General features: G+C 47.8%; 1 pseudogene; it reads left to right on the top strand.

Annotated features, from left to right (window-relative positions):
- The first annotated feature begins 10,095 nt into the window (after positions 1-10,095).
- LOC119358272 overlaps positions 10,096-11,912 on the top strand; it is a 3,080-nt pseudogene continuing 1,263 nt past the window's right edge.

The raw sequence follows: 11,912 nt of genomic DNA, 5'->3' as shown, positions 1-11,912 counted from the left end.
CCGCCTTCGCCGGTGCCGCCCCGCCACCGCGCCGGCGAGCACTGCCCCGCCGGATCTTCGTCGCCGCCACCAACCTCCACCGGAGCCGCCGCGCCATCTCCGCCCCCTCGCCGACCCGCGACGCCGAGCTCCGGCGAGCCGCCGTCCCGCTCCGTCCCCGACGTCGCCCCACCTCCGGCCTCGCCTCCCCGCCCATTCCGGCCGGCCTCCTCCTTCCCCGATGAAGCTCCGGCCAACCACGGTTCTCGTGCCGCTACAGTAAACATGCCCGGATCCATATCTGAGGAAACCCTAGGGTTGACTTTGCTCCCATTTTCAGTATTTTAGCATATTTCATCATGCTATATTTCCGCATCCGTAGCTCCGTTTTGAGCATATAGCATATCAAAATGTTCGTCTCAGAGAGCACATCATTTCATCTCATTACATCATTTTCATTTGAGTTCAGCTTGATGCCCGAAATGCTGTTGGAAGAATGTTATTTGAGATAATTGTCAGATCTGCAGCTCCAATTAGATATTTGTCATTTTTGCCATGAATATTCTGTGCCTGATATGCCCCTGAGCTCTACATGAGTTTTGTTATATGTTTTGCCATCTATCCAGAGATGCAACCCATGTATTTTTGTGATGTGTGTGGTGACTAGCACAAGCTTGCAAAGTGGTGCATTCGTTAATGCTGATTTCAGGGACTTAGCAATTCCACTAAGTCCTTGATCTGTTTATCTCAATATGCCATATGTTCATGTTGTTTCCTAGTGATATGTGCCTCTTTTAAGGATGATCAGTAAGGATGTTTCGTTAACCTTATAGTGCTCTATCCATCCATGTCTTTGTTTGCAATTATGGAGCACTCTAGCTTGAGTCAATCGAGCTCTACTTTTGTCATTTCATGAATCTGGGCAGATTGTCTACTTGTTAGCGATTTGCTGAGGATTTTGTAGTTGATCCGTGCATGCTATGTTATTGTTCTTGCCATGTATAGCTTGGATAATGTGTATTCTTGATGGGTGTATGCTTAGATTGTCATGACATGCTCTGTAGTGAGTGCATCGAGCTCGTAAACATGCCTACTTGATATCTGATTTCGCATGCTCTAGTTTTTCACTAAATCTAAGAACTGATTATGTTTTTGCCATGTTCACATGCTTGCAAATGTATTTTCTGATCCCTTTTGGCTCAAGGTCACTAAGGGACTTTTGTTAAGATCTTTGAGTAGCTCCATGCCATGCTTTACTTTGCCATGTTCAGGTCCTGTAGCATATAGTTTTCATGCTCCAAAGTGTGCTACCTGATCTGAAATTCCAGACAAGTGTTAATTTCACTAAGTCCGAAATCTGTTTACCAAATGCATTTTTGCCATGCTTATTTGAACCTGTTAATGAATGAATTGGCCGTAGCTCAGTGCTCCTCGTTTGTTAAGCATCATGAATGGATCCCTGGCATGTATTTTGTTATCATGTTTGAGTGCTGTAGCATGTTCATCTTGTTGCATTTAGATGGCTACTTGCTATAAATCGCAGAACGTGATCATATTTGAATTGCTTGCCATTTCCAAACCGTAACTCTGATTCTGGTGATCTTTATATCGTTTTCAAGCGATTTCATCTCACCTTTCCAGTGGCATACTTGGATTCCCAAGTTGAGGCCAGGTTCATTCATTCCTTGTCAAATCTTGCATATGCATCCCATATCGCATCCCGCATAGCATACCATGTTTGCATCATATTGTTTGAGCTTTGCACGTGGTTGATTGTGTCCTTGTTGCTTGTTTGTCTTGTTTGGGTAGAGCCGGGAGACGAGTTCACTAACGAGGAGCCCATTGAGTTTGCTTTCGAGGATCCAGTCAACTCTGACAACTTTGCAGGCAAGATGATCATACCCTCGAAATCACTACTATCTTTGCTTTGCTAGATGCTCGCTCTTTTGCTATGCCTATGCTACGATGCCTACCACTTGCTTATCATGCCTCCTAAATTGCCATGTCAAACCTCTAACCCACCATGTCCTAGCAAACCGTTGATTGGCTATGTTACCGCTTTGCTCAGCTCCTCTTATAGCGTTGCTAGTTGCAGGTGAAGATTGGAGACCGTTCCTTGTTGGAACATTATTTACTTGTTGGGATATCATTATATTACCTTGTTATCTTAATGCATCTATATACTTGGTAAAGGGTGGAAGGCTCGGCCTTTTGCCTAGTGTTTTGTTCCACTCTTGCCGCCCTAGTTTCCGTCATATCAGTGTTATGTTCCCGGATTTTGCGTTCCTTACGCGGTTGGGTTATAATGGGAACCCCTTGATAGTTCGCCTTGAATAAAGCTTTTCCAGCAATGCCCAACCTTGGTTTTATCATTTGCCACCTAGCCTCTTTTTCCCTTGGGTTTCCGGAGCCCGAGGGTCATCTTATTTTAACCCCCCCCCCAGGCCAGTGCTCCTCTGAGTGTTGGTCCAACCGAGCGATGTCCGGGGCTACCAGGGGTAACTCTGGGCTAGCTTACCCGACGTCTGGCTCATCTGAGTGTGCCCTGAGAATGAGATATGTGCAGCTCCTATCGGGATTTGTCGGCACATTCGGGCGGTGTTGCTGGATTTGTTTTAACTTGTCGAAGTGTCTTGTAGAACCGGGATACCGAGTCTAATCGGAGTGTCTCGGGAGGAGGTCTATTCCTTCATTGACCGTGAGAGCTTGTCATGGGCTAAGTTGGGACTCCCCTGCAGGGATTTGAAATTTCAAAAGCCGTGCCCGCGGTTATGGGAAGATGGGAATTTGTTAATGTCCGATTGTAGATAACTTGAATCTTAACTTAATTAAAATGAATCAACTGTGTGAGTTACCGTGATAGTCTCTTCTCGGTGGAGTCCGGGAAATGAACACGGTGTTGGAGTAATGCTTGCCGCAGGTTGTCTTCTAGTTACTCGTTCGTGCTTTGCCTCCTCTTCTCGCTCTCTTTTGCGAATAGGATAGCCACCATATATGCTAGTCGCTTGCTGCAGCTCCACATACCTTACCTTGCCTTACCTATAAGCTTAAATAGTCTTGATCGCGAGGGTGCGAGATTGCTGAGTCCCTGTGGCTCACAGATTACTTCCAAAACAGATGCAGGGCCTGATGACCCTGTTCCAGATAACACGCTTGAGCTCAAGTGGGAGTTCGATGAGGACTCACGCCGTTACTATGTGTCTTTCCCCGATGATCAGTAGTGGTGCCCGGTTGGGGCGATCGGGACCGTGTCGCATGGTGGGTTTATCTTTTATTTTGGTGCCGTAGTCGGGCCATGAGTGTTTGGTTGATGTAATGCTATTTATGTACTTTGTTTGACGTGGCGAGTGTAAGCCAACTATGCATCTCCCCTTTTATTATCTATATTACATGGGATGTTGTGAATATTGCCTAACTTGCGACATTGCTTTCAATGCGGTTATGCCTCTAAGTCGTGCCTCGACACGTGGGAGATATAGCCGCATCGAGGGCGTTACACGTTAGCTCTCTACGGAAGTGGATCGCCGGAGGGTTGGAGGCAAGTGCCGTCGCGACCGTCATCTCTGGGTTGACTGCCAGGGCGTACAGGTCCTGAAATTGGGCCCAAAGGGGCTCTGCTCCCAACCAAAGGTCGAGCCAGAAGCGGACCGAGCGGCCATTGCCAACGACGAACTTGGCGCCAAGGGCAAAGGCCGGACGCACCGCTTGTAGATCATTCCAGAAGGGTGAGCCCCGCGCCCTGCCTTCGAAAAAGTTCCCGTTCGGGAAATATTTAGCGCGCAACGGATCAAACCACATCCCCGTCGCCCCCTGCGACAGCTGCCAAATCCATCTGCACAATAGTGCAATGTTTAGGATCCGTGTGTTTGTGATCCCTAGCCCCCCTAGGTCCTTGGGTCGACACACCGCGTCTCATCTGACCATATGGTACTTGCGCTTGGGTCCCGCCCCTTCCCAAAAGAATCGGGACCTGGGTGTGTCCATCTTGGCATGAACCCCTTCTGCCAGGAGGAACAACCCCATCGCGAACTGCGGCAGCGAGGATAGGCTCGCATTCGTGAGTACTAGACGAGCTGCAGAGGAGAGGAACTTTCCCCTCCACGGACAAACCCGCCCTCCCACCTTGGTCCAAAGCGGGGCCCAGCCATCAATCGAGATACGTTTGGCATCCAACGGGAGGCCAAGTTAGGTAAACGGGAGTTTGCCTAGTTTGCAATTGAGCTGGTCCGCGATTCGTCTACTCTCGGACGGATCGAGCCCCATGGGCATCACTTCACATTTGTGGATGTTGACCTTGAGCCCTGACATAAGTTCAAAGCTAATCAACAGAGTTTTAATCGTGGCCACACTGTGTAGGTCCGGTTGGAACAACAGAAGCGTGTCGTCCGCATATTGAAGATGCGAAATCCCCCCTGGGATGAGGTGTCCCAACACCCCTTTGATATGGCCTGCCTCCGTTGCTTTCCGTAGCAAGGCCGCCAGTGCATCTGCCACGAAGTTGAACAAGAGCGGTGACATGGGGTCACCCTGGCGTAAGCCACGCTTGTTCCTGAAGAAGTGCCCTACTTCTCCGTTCACCGAGACCGCAGTTTGGCCCCCCGAGACCAGCTGCATGACTCTGTGCACCCACACCGGCGAGAAGCCTCAGCTAGTGAGGATTTTTCTAAGGAAATCCCAGTTGACGCGGTCGTAAGCCTTTTCGAAGTCTAATTTTAGTAAAATCGCCGGCTCGTGCGTGCGTCTAAGTTCGTGGAGGGTCTCTTGCAACGCTAATGGTCCCTCCAAAATGTTTCTACCGCGGATGAAAGCAGATTGGGAACGGCTGATGGTGTGGTGGGCGATCGGAGTAAGCCGAGTGGCACACCCTTTGGCGCAGATCTTGAAAGGTACGTTAATAAGCGCTATTGGTCTATACTGGCGGATATTATCCGCACCCGACACCTTCGGGATTAGCGAGAGCAGTCCGTAATTTAGCCTAGCAATGTCCACGAAACCACGCATGAAGCCATTGCATATCGCGAAGATGGGATCACGCAACAATGGCCAGAAGTGTTTAAACATCGCCATCGGCCACCCGTCGGGCCCCGGGGCCGTGTCTGTTTTCATGCTTTGGAGTGCAGCGTCAATCTCCTTGGGGAGAAACGCGAGCCCCAGCTCTTCGTTCTCCGACTCTAAGACTTTTTGTGCTGGGAGCCAAACATCCTCGCGCAGCCTTGCGCGCTGAGGCTCGTCAGTCCCCATCAGGCTGATGTAAAAGTCGTAGATGTGTTTGCAAATCTCCGATTGCTGGAGGAGGAGCCCCTGCTCCATCTGTAGTCTAAGGATTAGGCATTTCCTGCGTCGGCCATTCGCGTACGCGTGGAAATAACCAGTGTTCGCATCGCCCTTGAGCGTCCACTTAAGGCCTCCTCTACGCCTCCAATATTCCTCCTCAGATCGAACCGACGCCTCGACTTTCCCTTCTAAGGCATATCGATGCGCCCATTCTCAGCAAGATGATCAACCGAACAACAGTTCCGTCTGAATTTATCCCCAGAAACGTCTCCTCCTACCTTGTTTTGCCCTCCCAGACCAGCCTCTGTCAGTTAAGTGCTCAATAGAAATACTCCGTGTAAGTCACACTAAAAAATAAAAGAAAAACCCGAGATATAAAGACTTCCATAAAGAAAAAACCTAATCATTGTGTGGTGCGCACGCGCTATCAGACAAGATGCAGCGGCCGCACCACGACCGTCCATCTCGCGCTACCCCCGCACGGACACGTGGCTGGTGGACCGACCAGGTGTGTCGATGTTTTTTGTCGGGTCGCTTCAAAATTTTGGGAGACGCGCTGCTTCATCTATCCTGCCGTTTCCCCGTTCCCCACCTCACACTCTTTCTCGGCGACAAGCCAAATCCGGCACGAAATCCCTAGCTTCGCCGCCAGCGCGGGCGACGAGAGAGCCGGCGGGGAGTCTAATTCAACGAGCGCGGCGACGGCCCCCCGGCGAAGGATCCCGTAGCAGTTCGACAAGGCGAGGGCGGCGCGCGCGTGCCGTACAAGGAGGAGAAGGCAGCGGCGACGGGGAGGGGGTGGAGCTGGTGGTCCAGCGCGAGGCAGCGAAGAGCACCCGAAGAGTGAGATTCGCTTGCTTCGAGCGACCTAGGTGAGTTCATCCCATGTTTCCCCCCTTGCTCACACATCTCATGGCTGTTGGGGGTTCCTCGCCGACGGCCATGTCGTTATCAACGACCGCAAGGGGAATCAAGGGTAGATCAAAACAAAGAGGCTCTCGGGGAGGAGGGAGAGAGGGGGGGATTTTGAGGAGGCGAGGGCTTGGGCGAGGGGATCCTGCTGAAGGTGGGAGCAGCCGGGGGTGGGGGCGGGGGGCTCGCCGGAGTGCGCGCGAGGGCCGGGTGACGAGGCACAAGCGACGAGGGGTAGGGGGCAACGCGGGTGAGATGAGGAAGGAGAGGCGCTCAACCCGAACAATTTTTTCAGTAAGCAATTTTTTGGCAGGCGGTGCGTGGTTCAGTAGGCAATACATTTGTGTTTCAGTAGGCAATACTGTAGTATTTTGCTTTAGTCCTGGGGTACAAGCAGTAGGCAAATTGGTATATAGGAAAGCATTTTTGAGTAGGCAAGTTTGCTTTCACATGCAGAGAGGGCATTTTTAGCATTTTGTTTCCTCCAGAATTAGGCTAGGTGAGACAATATTTGGGTTTCGTGCCGCCGCCTGCCCACTCGAGCGAGGTGGAGAATCAGGCGAGGAAAGGCTCAGATGCGCCCAGGATTTTTTTCGACATTGTTTTGAACAGCTAGCCATTCACGCCGGGCTCGCTGTACGTCTCGTTTGATCGCCCGAAACACACTTTTCAGGAACATGGAAGTGTATTAATGTGCTTGTTTCGTCAGTAATGTCCATCTCCGTTGCAGCCAGCAAACGTTCACTTTTTTTTGATTTTTTGCTCATCGCCTTGCATGATTTTTCGTTGGCAACTGCATTACGTTTTTGAAACTGAAGAAACGTGTACATATGAGTGTTGAATAGGAGTGTTCTCAGTGCATTATGATGACATTTTGGTCTGTTATCTGGTTATCTTTTTGTACTAATACTGATTACGGCAATTTAGCAAGAAACAGATGAACTGTTAGGTTTAACAGATAGCTGCAACACATCTTATTTTTTTCTGTAAGGCAAAATGATGCCTACATTTTTCTCAAGCAAGCACTTCGCCGTTCATACTGAAATGAAATCATGGAAGTATATCAGTAATTTGATTGTACACATCAGTGTGACTGTACATCTAGAAGCAACAATATGATTATACAGTGAACTTCTCCAAGGGAAACTAATAAGTTGTACTCCCGGAGAGAAAACATGAACTGATGAAGTTGCAGGTAGCCCTTCTTTAATATTTATAAATCTCAGGTACATATTTTTTTGTAAGTAACCAATCACTACTTTTGTGTTTTGCACAAAAATTTTGTGCGGTCGTAGGGTGCGATTTCCAAAACTGAAGCGGATCCCATATGCATCCCAATTTTTTTTTATTTTTTTAGTATTTTTTGTGTAGGCAAGTTTTTGCCTCCAGTAGTCTGCAAGGGTTTTTCAACAATAGTTTCTTCTAACTCATTTTTTTCAAATGCAAGCAAAAAAATGGAGGGCTCCACAGATGAACAGACTGGCGAGGTACTTGCCCACTTCCCACCGAACATTTTTTTTCAAAATGACTTTCGGCATAGGATCAGAGAGAATCACCCTTTTTCTTTTGTGTTTTCATGTCCGCTTCTAACAGGGTTCAGCAAGAGTAATACAAGGCCATAGGCGTCCTAGGAAGAAGCAAGTTCAGGAAGGCAGAAACAGAGCATCGCCAGCAAGGCTAGTAAAGTTAAACAAGAGCTTGGACCAACGGCAGAAGGATCTAATAGAAACTTACCATCTGGGAGGCATATTGAAGATAGAAGCAACAACAATGCCCGCAGACCTCAGCAGGTGGGTAATGCAGATCTACGACCCAGATAGCGAGTGCATCGTTGTCCCAGGCAGGGGCGAGATCCCCGTAACAGCCGAAAGCGTCCACCACACCTTGGGTCTTTGCAATTCAGGGTAGGAAGTGTTCTACGGGTGGGATGCAGAGGCAATATCTTTCATAAACAGCAGGTTTGGTTTTCAGAATGGGTGCACCCCCGAGATAACAACCGTCTGCACCATGATTAAAGAGATGAATGGGAGAGCAGACGATGACTTCATGAGGGCCTGGCTGATTGTGGTAGTTTGTACCTTCATGTGCCCTACAACAAGCTTACATGTCAGTGCTCGATGCTACCCAATAGTCGCCGACCTAGAGAAAGTAAAGAGGCTCAACTTCTGTGCATTTATAGTGAATCAGATAAAAGCTTCATTAGGGGGTAGCAACAAGAAGAAGGATGTAAACTGTTGCGTGCACCATATGGTCGTAAGTACCACCTGCTAGGCTCTTTTTCGTTATTTTTTCTTTCTTTTTCTTTTTTTCCTACTTATGCTTGGTTGTATAGTACTGATCCCCAACTTTTTTTACCGGCTTTTTCTTTGTTTTGTGTCTGCAAAACAGGTGTTATATGTAGATTCTCTGGTAGTAGACATCGCAGTACTAGATTTACCAGTCCGTGTAGAGGCATGGGACAACAAACGTATAGGGCTAGTCGCAAAGGCAGACAAAAACCCCCAAGGAGGATACGGCAAGCTTAGGGTGAGTTTGTTTTTCATCCATCCTTTTTAAAAGCAGTTTTTCTGTGTTTCTTTTGTCCTGTTTTACAATGTTACCCAACTAGTTCAGGCAGGTGCAACACACTAGCCTAATTGCTGCAGTTTTTTTCCTACTTAACAACACTAGCCTAATGTGCTTTTTTCACTCACCCCACCAGATGAAGCCAAGATACACAAGCAACGGGCGTATGAATAGTCTTTTTGTTGGGTATGAGGAGACCGAGAAGTTTGTTTTCTCAAAGTTGCCACCCACATTCAAAATAAGTGTATGTTCTCCAGCTTCTTATTTTACAATTTCACTAGCTTTCCATTTTTTCTTTTCAGTTGTTTTTTACAGTGAAGTCTCAAATTTTCTTTCAGTACTTTTTCCTATATAATACTTCTTCAATTTTAAAACCACCCGGCTTTTATTTTTTTGATTCATGATTTTTCCCTAACAATTTTTGTGTGTGTTTTTTCCCTATGAAAATGCATCTTAATGCAGAAGAAGAGGAAGATCGTTGCAATGGTTAGCTCATTGTGCTCAGAATGGTCGGATAGAATGGGTATTTTCATTGAAGAGATTGGCAATCTGGATAGGGAGGATGACATGGACTCTAGGAGCAATTCACACAGTACAAAGCGTTGTAGGGCAGCACGCATTCCAGGCATAAGAATCAAAGAGTCCGAGCATCATGGGGGCATCCCGGAGGACAACACGAAGTTTATGTCAAGCTCAGAGTCAGGGGAAGATGGACAAGCAAGGTGCAGTGGAAACAGCTCTGATGATTTTGTCTCCCCAAGGACCGCAGCTTCAAAGCAAAACGAACTCAGATCCAAAATTTTGCCCTCAAGGAACAGTGGAAATGTGACTATGAAACAGAAGTCAGAACCCGAGATGGAGCCGGCTAGGGAGGGTGCAAAAGCAGGTAAGTCCCCAGAGTGCAGCCATGCAAATCTTGTAAGCAATGTAAACCAGTGGGGTCACACAGCAACCAATGGGTTTGGAATGCAAACTCACACAACAGCAAATACAAATGGACCAGTAGAAAATGGGCACAAGGGCAACACACCTCTGGGCAGTGAAAAAATCACAATACTTGATGTCACCCCAATATCATCAGCCCCACCTCTCGACCGTTTTGTGCATCATAAAGCATCTGTACACACACCAAGTCCAGCCACCGGTGTTCCATACATGGTCAGCTCCAGCACTCCTACCACAAGGAAGTCGTGCCTAGCCCCTAGCAGCCAAAAGAAAGGGGGAACACCCACACCAGCGCAATCCAGGGAAGCCCATGCAACACAGTTGGCAACGGCTACGATCAGGGAGAAGGAGAAGCTACTATTGGGGCCACTTGCGCAACAGCAAGCAATGCAATGGGCACAAGCTGGCTCATCAAACCCTGTCTTCACACCATCAAGCTACACCAACCACCCAGTCGGAGCAACACAAGGTTGTCCATCTTTCGACCTTAACATGAGTTTTCATGAAGATGAGGGCACCAACAGAGGCCAATCCACAGAACTGAAGCCACGCAACCTAGATGCATGTATGTCAGAAAGCGGAGATGAATGGGGATTGGACTCGGAGGAGCTACAAAAAGTGTGCTATGAGGCTGAAAAGGCATTTGCATTGAAGAAAGAAAAGAAGATGCTAGAGATGGAGGAGAGGCTAAGAAATGGAAGGCAAAACAACAATCAAAATTCAAAAACACCAGTCACAGCAACCACAAACGTAGAAAATGTCGCTAGCTCATCAAGGACTCCAGCAGCAGTTGGGCATGGGCGGAGAGTTGTAAGGGCACCACCACAACTCAGGTCGCCATACATACGCCTGGAGAACATGGATCCATTCTACTGCTCAAAGCAAGTTCACGACATCTACGATGCTGTGTGCTAGTATAGTGTGACCCACACAAGGCAAGCCAACAATAGGTAAGGAAATCAAATATTTTTCTTAGGTCTGGTTTTTGGGGTTTCTTTTTCAATTGCTTCGTTTCAATACATGAGACTAACATCTTTTTTCTGTTTTTATTTCTATGTGCCAAATTTCAAAACAGCAAGCCCATCATAAACTATGACGCGCTCTACATCAGCTGCAATGAACTTGCACAATCAATGGCACCTGGACAGAAGATGGACAGCATGGTGGCCGAGATGGCAATCATTGCATTGAGGGAAGCAGAGTTGAGGCCAAAGAAGAGATTAATGCCACTACGAGTAGCGGTAAGAATTCCCCCCTTTATCCCTTTTTTTATCTTCTTTTAGTTTTTTATCATAGAAGTACAACAACTAATATGTTACCACTTCTCTTTTTTTACATCACCATCCGTTGCTAGACATTCTTCCAGAACAATAGTTTCACAAGGAACGACATAGACAAACATTTTGACAACAAAACCAGGAGGCTAAGCAGATGTGAATCAGTAAGAAAAAAAATGACAATGCAGTTTTCTTCATGCTTCCCTCTATCCTTTTTTTGTCCCATCTCAACCCACTCTCTCATCAAGCAGGTATCATTTCCTACACTCGAGATTCTGGACAAGGAGAATCCAAAGGAGACAGGGCATTATTGGCTAATGGTGCTGAACATCAGGGACAAGCGATTTGAGGTACTGGACTCGGCAAGGACGTTCAAGGACAAGGCATTAGTAGAAACTGCGAACAAAATCATGAAGGGCATCAAAATAAACTGGGAGAGGCACTACAACAAGTCAAGTGTGCAGATTGCAGATTGGAAACTCCATGAAATCAAGTGCCCAAAGCAGGATAACAGGCAAGGGCCCCCCTATCCCATATTTTTATTTTTTTTCTGCATTTTTTCTTTTTTGTTTTATTATTTTTTTTCTTATCCGAGCCTAATACAAATCGACCACCCAACCAAAAAATGCCTCCCTACACGGCCTAGTGTCGCCTCACCGGTCGAACCAGGTCGTCTAAAAACCCTTGACCACCCAAAACAAAGTCGCCAAACACGGGAGGTGGGGCGCACATCACCTACCTAGGTGGCTATCGTCGCCTCACGGGTCGAACCAAGTCGCCTAAAAACCCTCGACCACCCACACAAAGTCGCCTAACACGGGAGCTGGGGCGCACATCGCCTACCTCGGAGGCCTAGCGTCGCCTCACCGGTCAGACCAACTTGCCTAAACACCCTCGACCACCCACACAAAGTCGCCTAACATGAGAGGTGGGGCGCGCATCGCCTGCCTAGGTGGCTAG

Source organism: Triticum dicoccoides, chromosome 2A, assembly GCF_002162155.2.
Source record: "Triticum dicoccoides isolate Atlit2015 ecotype Zavitan chromosome 2A, WEW_v2.0, whole genome shotgun sequence".
NCBI classification, from domain to species: Eukaryota; Viridiplantae; Streptophyta; class Magnoliopsida; order Poales; family Poaceae; genus Triticum; species Triticum dicoccoides.
This window is presented reverse-complemented; position numbering and strand designations above follow the sequence as displayed.